Source organism: Aristolochia californica, unplaced genomic scaffold (assembly GCF_029961685.1).
Source record: "Aristolochia californica isolate CCGP_79_NKW_82.1479 unplaced genomic scaffold, dmAriCali1.0.hap1 SCAF_6, whole genome shotgun sequence".
NCBI classification, from domain to species: Eukaryota; Viridiplantae; Streptophyta; class Magnoliopsida; order Piperales; family Aristolochiaceae; genus Aristolochia; species Aristolochia californica.
Genome location: NW_027182257.1, coordinates 38,032,527 through 38,042,457, shown reverse-complemented (window position 1 = coordinate 38,042,457; position 9,931 = coordinate 38,032,527).

Genomic DNA, 9,931 nt, shown 5'->3' with positions numbered 1-9,931 from the left:
CTAAACAACTAGAAGACTAACTTGAGCAGAACTAGGAGTCCTTGATCTTCCAACTGATGTGATAAGGATGTCAGCTCATGGTAATCATTGTGGGTCCTACTTCTTATGGGCTTGGGCCCATCTTGTGGGCCTTCCTTGGTCATGTGGCCCATCTTATAATACTCTTATATATGTGGGCCTTCCTTGGTCTTATGGGCTTGGGCCCATCTTCTATTACACTTCAATATGTGAGTCTTCCTTGGTCGTGTGGGCTTGGGCCCCGTCTTCCAACAATTAACTTCTCAATGGGAGGTTTGGTGGGCCATTAATAAGTTTTCCAAGCCAAATTAGTCATTTTTTGTCTGTTTGAAAAATGTTGCATTCATATTGATTGATTAGTGTGAAGTGGTTGATCGATCAATCATGTGTAACTATTTTTCTACGAGAATATAACTTATTGGTCAATGGTATGATCAATCAATATCTTCCCATTAGATCTGACATTTTAAGTTGATCGATCAATGTACATGGTATGATTGATCAATCAGAATTCCCACTAGCAGTGCATTGAAGTAAGATTGATCGATGAACTTGCTATGATCGATCATGCTTTATGTCCCTAACTAGAAAATTTCTCTATGGTTGATGATGAAGAGCAGATATGGAAGAGTCTTATATGACTCTCGTAGTAAGAAGTCTCATTCAACCAAAATTATACAGGAGTCTCACAGAAGAGTCTCAGTTAAAGGTATTTTATTTATGTTCAATTATTCAATTGTTTTAAGATTTATTTTTTAGTGTTTAACTATGAGTTTAATTGGGATAAGGGTAATTTAATTGTAATTGGATTCTACTTGTTTTCTCTATTATAAATAAAGGATCATTGTACTCAAATAACAACAAGTCGATGAAGTTTTTCTATTTTCCATAAATTCAACATGGTATCAGAGTGGGTTTTGTAACTTGACTCGATCAACCCACACAGATAATGTGATCTTTTTCTAATCAATCATATGTAGTAGTTTAGGTTCATATTATCTGTTTTCTTTCTTTATCGTCTTAGTACCTGTTGTTTTCTTGGCATTCGCACCTCCATACTAAAATTTTCATATTGAAAACTATATATTTATGAAAATATATTTGAGTCTAATTTTCAATGCAAAAATAATTTTTTCAATTGGATTTTTCTACAAAGATAAATCAATATTTGAAGTAGCAAAGGTCAAACTACAAGAGAAGTTTGAGTAGCAACACAAAGCTTTACTTTTAGAGCCTTTTAAGCTATCAAGAAAGAGACTTTATACATAGATATATATTTCAAAATAAATATATGTAAGTCTATTCTATAACTTATAAAGCCAATTCTCAATCTGAGTTTTCTAGAGGGAGATATCGATTTTGCAAGGGTCAATGGTCATGTTGGCAAAGAAGAAAGAGTTCTCAATTCGGTAAGATTACAGAGTCCGAAATCCATCAGTTTATTTATCTTAAAATAAGTATATTCTATGAATAAATGTTATATTTTAATGAAAGGTATTGAATTCTAGTTTTAGAAGGAGAAAATTTCATGTCAATTTGATCTATCTTTAAAGAGATGTTTGCAGTGGAGTCGACAAAGGTCAAGCAATAGAAAAAAGAAAATCAAGAGGTCATAAAATATTCAAGAATGAATATTTTTATGTCAAATTAGATATCAATTTAAACATCTTTGAGTCTAGTTTGATAAATAAACTTTTTGTGATTCTAAGCTATATTTTTTGAGATATCGATATCAAAAGTGCTAAAGGTTAGTTTTGCCAAAAATCTCTTTTTTGTTATATTTTCTCTCTTATTATCTCTCCATGCATTGATGTCAATTGAGTTTCATTTTCTCCTAAAATCTGAGTTTTTTAGCCAAGTTTCTCTTCTAATCAGAGAGTTTTGGTCAGACTTAATCACTCTATGATGTGCTCATTCAAGGTATGCAATATCTTGCTTCAATGTTGTTTTTAAGTTTTGCGTTTTTGTTACTTGGATGTGTAACTTTCCATAGTTAACTCCGAAAAATTGTGGTCACCCTAAAAACGTTATACTTGGTCAAATTTATTAAGTTCTACCATTATAGTCCCCCTTAGTTTTCAAAGAAAAAAAAATTCACTTTGGAAGTATGAGTGTTGCACAGTCGACTACTTCTAGTTAAAGTTGTTTTCCTCTAGTATTTCTTCAGTTTATCATCTTGTATTTTTATCACTTTAGAGCAATGCCTAGACCCACTACCTAAAAAGTATAGGAGTGTGCCCAATGTCCAACTTGATTCAAGTCTTTTGTTCTTCACCCAAGTTTGTTCTAATTATGTAACAAAATTATGAATACCTTTTATAATAACATTAGGAGTGCGCCCTCTTGAGTGAATACCTTTCATAATTAGACTCCACTCAAGTCTAACATGGCTAGTCTTTTGTTCTTCACCCAAGATTGACATGAAATATTCTCCTTATGAAACTAAACTTAAATACCTTTAATCCAAGTATAACTTATCTTCATAAAATATACTTCTTTTGAGATAAATAATCTGATAGATTTCAGATTCTTTAATCTGGTCGAACTGAGTACTCTTTCTTCTTTGGCCAACATGACCATTGACTCTTTCGAGATTGATATCTCCACATAAAAAAAATCAGATTGAGAATTGGTGGAATAGGTAAGAAATTAGACTTACATATCTTTCTTTTGATATATAGTTCTCCATATAAAATCTCATTCTTGATAGCATAAAATGGCTCAAAAGTTAAAGCTTTCTACAGTTGCACGAAACTTTTCTGTTGTCTGACCTTTGCTGGTTCAGATGTTGATTTATCTTTCTAAAAAAAATTGATTTAACAGATTCATTTTTATTTGGAAACTAGACTCAAATATAATTCCAACGATGAATAATTTTCTTTATGAAACATACGGTAAGATTTAATGAAAAACATAAATTGGGAAAGAAGATTAATGGAAAAACGAGAAACTCCTCTTGTTTCTTTTTCTTTTTCTTCTTCTTCTTCTTCCTCCCCTTCTTCTCCATCTTCTGCTCCTTTTCCATCTTAGATATTTGTCTCTCTGATACCATGTTAAAACTTAGGATTTCATGATGTATAATCAAAGTAGAAGAGGATTAAGGGGTGAGAAGAATAAGGAGAGTTGTGAAAAGAAAGTTTAGGAGGAGAAGAAGAAGAGTGACGAATTTGGAGAAGGAGAAAGAGGCTTGAGAATTAGGGTTGTGAACTTGTGTCCAAATCCTCCCCTTTAAGCTTTGTTTATAAATGAATAAAAATATAATATTAAAATTATACCCTTCACCCAAATAAGAGTGAAGAAGAGACAAGAAACATAAACTAATTACATCAACGACACCCTAATTACATCATATCTTCCAACATTTATCTATCGAGATATAATTGGCAAAAGCTTCTTTGTTGCTCGTATTTTCGAGTTTGATCTTCCTAGTTCAATTGCTAGCTTGGTTGCCGTTTCTAGAGGAGGAGGACTCGACGATTGCTATCTCTATTACTGTTGAATCATCGTCGAGTTACCTACTATTGATTTATGTCTCTCCTTTCTAGCTTTATCAGTCGAGTTTGAATTTAATCTACTAGATCAGATTGTTGGTTCGAGCTTTGGCATAAGATATCGAGTTGTTGGTTGATTGGATTTTTTTCGGTATTTCTGATCCTATCTTTCTGGTATTGCTACTGTTTGAGTTGACTCAAGATCGTATCTTTGCTATTGCTATCTGTTGGGAAACTCTGGTTTTTCTTATTTCCGAGTCATAACCTATACCAAGTGCGCGTTGATTACTCTAGTTATCTAGTTTAGAGTTGATTACAGTCGAGTTATCTTCTTGGTTGATTACTCTGCTACATTGGTTTAGAGTTAACCCACTTGAGTTAATTACTGCCGAGTTGATTACTTTCTTTGCCTGCTTTGTTGTCTAATCCTCGCGGGTAAACTTGGATCAACTCGAACTCAACTCGGTCTTGACTCTGCTCAACTTCGGACCGAGTCAACCACCATACTATTTGTTGTTCTGCCAAGTTTAATGGAGTCAACTCAGACCGGGCCAGCTTGACTCGGCGTTTCTCATTTATTGACTCAGATTATTATCTTGGATTATTGACAACTTATTACTTGGTGCACAACTTCCTTATTCAATAATGGACTCGGTGCAGATTATCTCATGTGCCCTTATTACTCTTAAGAACTTTCAAAATTTGGTATGAGTTATTTGGACATTAGCCCATTTTCATTCGAGACATTATTACTAATGAAGAACTCTTCAGTTGCTTGCTTTGGGTTCATTATTTGCTATCTGTTATTGGCATTGGTTCGTCTGATGCAGAATTTGTATTTCTTAGAAAAATAAAGCACATGGTGGCCTCAACATCTTATCTTCTTCATTAACCATTACCCATTGGTTATTTGGCAGCCTTTCTCCTACCGTCTTTTATTTGACTCTCACTTATCCCTATTGGCCAACCTTATTGGAGCATTGCTTTGGTTGGTCCCTTTTATTTATATGGGTCTATTTAAGTCATTTGAGACTTTTTATTGGTACCCTTGGGTTTTTTATCATCGTCTTGTGAATGACAGGCATTACCCATTTTAGTGATTATTATCACTATATTTGTTCGAAATCATTTGAGGTTAGTTTCACTTATCACCTATTTCTACCCTTTGAGAGTTTGTGCCTGATTTCGTACTTATCCTTGGGACACCGTGATGGAGGAGCTTATTACTATATCTATACTATTGGGTTCAAGCTAGGATCACTACCATTACCTCCTAGCTTTAGGGGGAGTGTTGGAAGATATGAAGTAATTAGGGTGGCACTGATGTAATTAGTTTATGTTTCTTATCTCTTTTTCATTCTTCTAGGGTGAAAGGCATAATTATAATATTATACTTTTGTTCATTTATAAATAGAGCAGGGGAGGGTTTGGACACAAGTCCATAACTTCATTCTTTCTCCTTTTTCTCCATGAGGTAAACTATGGAGTCCTTAAAATCAACATAAGTTTCATGAAAAATTAGCCTTTTTGGACACTTATCCAAATATCTATATAGGAGGTAGACCGATCAAGCCTTTTCATTTATCGATCACTAAACCTCCAATGTTTATATTTTTAGCCTAATGATTGATCGTGATAAGTGGGTTGATTGAGCAAAAGGTTGATCATGCTTTATAAAGATTGTGTTGAAACTTAGGATTTCATGATGTATAATCACAATAGAAGTGGATTAAGGGGTGAGAAGAAGAAAAAAACTTGTGGAGAGAAGGTTTTAGAAGGAGAAGAGGAAGAGTGACGATTTTGGAGAAAAGAGGAAGAAGATTAGGGTAATGGACTTGTCAAAACCTTCCCCCTTATGTTGTATTTATAGATATCAAAAGTACTAATATTATAAAAATACCCTTCACCCTAGTAAGAGTGAATAAGAGACATAAATCACTTTATGAGTAACTCTTTATTTGCCATCATGCCACCACTGTGTGGGCATTTTTCTTGGTATGTGGGTATGAGCCCATCTTCCACACACTTGGATGTGTGGTCTTTCCTTGGTCATGTGGGCTTGGGCCCATTTTCCAACAGGTTGATTGATCAAGCTTTATACCTTCATCTTGCTGCATTTTGGCAGCATTTTGGTTGATTGATCATGTTAATGATGGTTGATCTATCAAGCTTTATAACTTGGCCTATCAGCATTCTGGTTGATCAATCAAGCCTATAGAGGTTGCTTGATCAAACTTGTATATTGAAGGCTTGCTGCCAATGTATGATGATCAAGCCTAATATAGGTAGATTGATCATGTGGTTTTGCTATGTTGAAAATTAAATGGTTTGCATGATTAAGGCTAAATCAAAATTCATGAAGGGTTGCAAAGTATTTGTATGAACTTTGAAAACATGGTTTTGGAAATAGGTTGTATGTCATAAGCTCCAATTTAAAATTCATGCCCAAGGTTTCAAAATTGGATGGCTAATCTCTTTGGAATGTTAGAGTTCTTGAGAATTTTCTGATTTGTCTAAACTCAAGTTCTTCAAAACTTTGATCTTCTCCAAGGTGCTTCTTCAATGTGTTTGACTCTTCATTCTAGCTTGAGGTCTTGAATCGAATTTGCATGTTCTTCCTCATAGAACTTGTAACTAAGTCACTTGAAGGAAATACATCTGAAATGCTATGAATTATACATTTGTTGGCTTACTTAGCTCAAGTTTTGTTATCATTAAAATGTAGGAATGAGTCAACCTAGGTCAATAACCTCCCCCTTTTTATGATGATAGAACTTAGCTAGTGAAATATGAAAATCTGCCTGTGAGATAAAACATGCATGAGTTTTAAATTCTCCCTCTCAAGTTTTGCATGCAAGAGTAGATTTGTTTAGAAATGTTCCTTTCAACTAAGATTTTCAGTTTAGTTCAAATTTTAAAAAAATTCTCCCTCGTAAGGTATGGTTATTATCTCTTGTTGGCCCGTAAGGTATGGTTATTATCTCTTGTTGGCCCATGTGGCTTCACAAGAGGGGGTGAATTGAGAGTATCAAATAAAAGTTAAGTTATGTGTGTAATAAAAATCATAAAAGAAATACAATGTGAAATAAAACATACACACACCAAAGGAGACAATGGAATTTTCGTTATCAATGTTCCCCTAGTGGCATCCACCGCTCGAGAACCTTTGCTTGTGAAATTCCACTATCTAAAAGCTCTAATAGTTGGAATTACACAAAGAGATTCCAGCTCTCTTTAAGCCACGTGTAGCTCAATACACCCTTTTTACAGTACTAATCTCCCTAAGAGATTGTTGCTAGATTATAGCTCTAGCTGACCCTTTTTAACTAGATTCTATAAGTTCTAGATGAACTTTTTATAATTTTTTTGGAAGATAGGGTCCAAGCCCACACGACTAAGGAAGGCCCACATATCCAAGTGTGTTGGAAGATGGGCCCAAGCCCATAAGACTAAGGAAGACCCATGCATCCAAGAAATATAAAAGACGGGCTCAAGGCCCATAAATCAAGGAGAAGGGCGATAGGCCCACATACAATGATGGCAGGATGGTAAATAAAGAGTCATCTTATAAAGATGGCATTAATGTAATTAGATTAAAGTTCCAGTTCCAGGGTTAAACCCCTAAACCCTAAACCCTAAGTTCAGGGGTATTATTGTAATACATTAGTTTTATTAATTTATAAATAGAGCTTCAAGGGGAGGAGGGTTAGGAGAATAAAATCCATAACCTTTCTCCTCCAATTTTCTCCCAATGGTGTCTCTCTCATTTTGCTCCATGACCTAAATTCATAAAGTCCTGAAAATCAACATAGTATTAGAGCTTTCATTTTCAGGACTCTCATCTATGGTTTTTTAGGTTTCATTCTCCCATTTAAGATTAGTTTTATCTTCTGCCGATTTGTGTATGAAAATCAACAATTACCACTCCGGTTTGCTCGTCATGACGTCTCTTTTCATGCCCATCCTTCTAATTATCCTGGCAGTGACATGCGTGGCTTTCTCTTCTGTTTCATTGATTGTTTCCCGTTAGTGGTGCCGGAGAAGCTAATTTTTTCATCCCAAGTGCCAGCTTGGTTGCCTGTGCTGCCTTGCCATCTGTTCACTGGATGGAGTTTCTGGTTGTCGCTTCGGGTGGACGATGAACTAATGCCTTACTGTATTAATGGCCCGACACTTTGAGCTCATCACATTGCCTAGTTGTAACTTCCTCTGTCTGGTGTAATGTTCTACTTCTAATTGTTGTTTTTTTTGGAGGAAGAATATCCGACCATCTCTAGTTTTTAAAACTGTTCAGAAGCCAGCATCGCTAGAGAAGATGACTATTCGGTTATGCCAGCGTCACACTGAAAGACTCTGGTTGGCACTATTGCCGAAGAAGAAGAAGAAGTCAGCCACCTAACCCGACGAGTTTTTAGTCTTTTGCCCGAGCCACATCATCCTAGTCCGAGTTAGCTCGGAATACTGGTATTGTTGTTGAAACCATTGCGCTAAAAGGCTCGAACCTTTTAGGAAAGCAACCCCACGGATCTTATACAAGGACTGGCCCGGTTGATACAAACACAAATTCCAACACTCCCCCGCACGGGGAAAACCCGTGGACAAATTCACCGGAAAAACCCGGGACACACTCCCGGAAAAACCTAGGACAAATTCACCAGAAATACCTGGGACAAAATTCGGTGGGAGCGGGACTCGAACTCGGGACCAACCTGCTCTGATACCATGTTGAAACCATTGAGCTAAAAGGCTCGAACCTTTTAGGAAAGCAACCCCACGGATCTTATACAAGGACTGGCCCGGTCGATACAAACACAAATTCCAACAATTGCTCTCTGCTTCGCTGGATTATTTCCTCAACAGCATTATCTTTAGAAAATTATCACCAGTTCATCGTCGTGGCCACGACGATACATCTTAGCTCTCTCTGGTTTTCCGTTCTATTCGAAACCAGAGAAGACGACTCTACTGCCCCGAGTCCTTCGGCGTCGTGGGGAAGAAGAAAACTTTTTCCCGATTCTTACTATTGCCGATGATATTGGGAAAGAGTCCAGAATCCTAGAAATTTTTTGTTTTTGATGAGTCGATCTGTTTGGCGCCGAGAGGAGGAAGAAACACTGTTGAAAATTTTATGTTTCCTTAGGAAACTTATTAAATCCGGGTCGCCCGCCTGTTCTGACCCAAACTCGGACTAGAGTTCACCTAGCGACGGTTTGCTGACCCAAGGATGCTCCTGTTCTACTGAGCCAACTTGGACCCGGGTTAACCTAACTCGGGCCACTTATGTTTTCTGCCTCGGTATACATGTCTGCACCAAAACTTATACATATTTTTGCTACGACTCGGATATATTGATCTACTATTTGACTTGGCGTGACTTGGTAAATTTTTTCTCTGGCTGGATTATTATTTTTGAAGAATTGACAAATTATTCCTTGGTCAACGTGTTATTTGGTACAGATATATGCATTAGATTATTTCATGGGTCGATTTTACAAGGATTATTTTGGTTTGTGTTATATGGGCCCAAGCCCATTAAAGTTGTTGCTATTATGTCTCATTGGATGAGACATTATTATTGAAGAAGAAGTGGCCTCAATATATGTTACATCACGGTGACAGAGGAACTTATTACTACATCCACTACCCGTAAGGACATCTATGTTATTTCACCGTGATGGAAAAGTTTATTACTAACTCTATGTTATACCCTCATAAATTGGCATTTATTACTTCTACCACTTGAGAGTCATTGTCATGTGGAGGGACACGGTGATGGATGAGTTTTTTTATTACACTTTCGAACAGTGTATAGACCTACTACCTACATTAATAGGACTGGCATTACCTATAGAAGATAGGAGTCTGTCGAACATCCATCATGAGTTATTTGATTGGATTAAAGAGCAATGTCATACAACTTGAAGTGATTTTACTCTAACTTTTCTTATACCAGCTGGACCTCATGAATGAGAGCACTAGCGTGAGGGAGAGTGTTGGAAGATGTGCTACATTATACAAAAAAAGATTTTATACATCATTTGCAGTAAGTTGGGAGTTCATGTTGTTCTCTCATCCCCAACTTGAGGGGAAGTGTTGGAAGATAGGGCCCAAGCCCACACAACCAAGGAAGGCCCACGTATCCAAGTGTGTTAGAATATGGGCCCAAACCCATAAGACCAAGGAAGACCCATGCATCCAAGAGATATAGAAGACAGACTCGAGGCCCATAGATCAAGGAGAAGACCCATAGGCCCACATACAATGATGGCAGGATGGTAAATAAAAAGTCATCTCATAGAGATGGCATTGATGTAATTAGAGTAAAGTTCCAGGGTTAAACCCCTAAACCCTAAACCTTAAGTTCAGGGGTATTATTGTAATACAGTAGTTTCATTAATTTATAAATAGATCTTCAGGGGTAG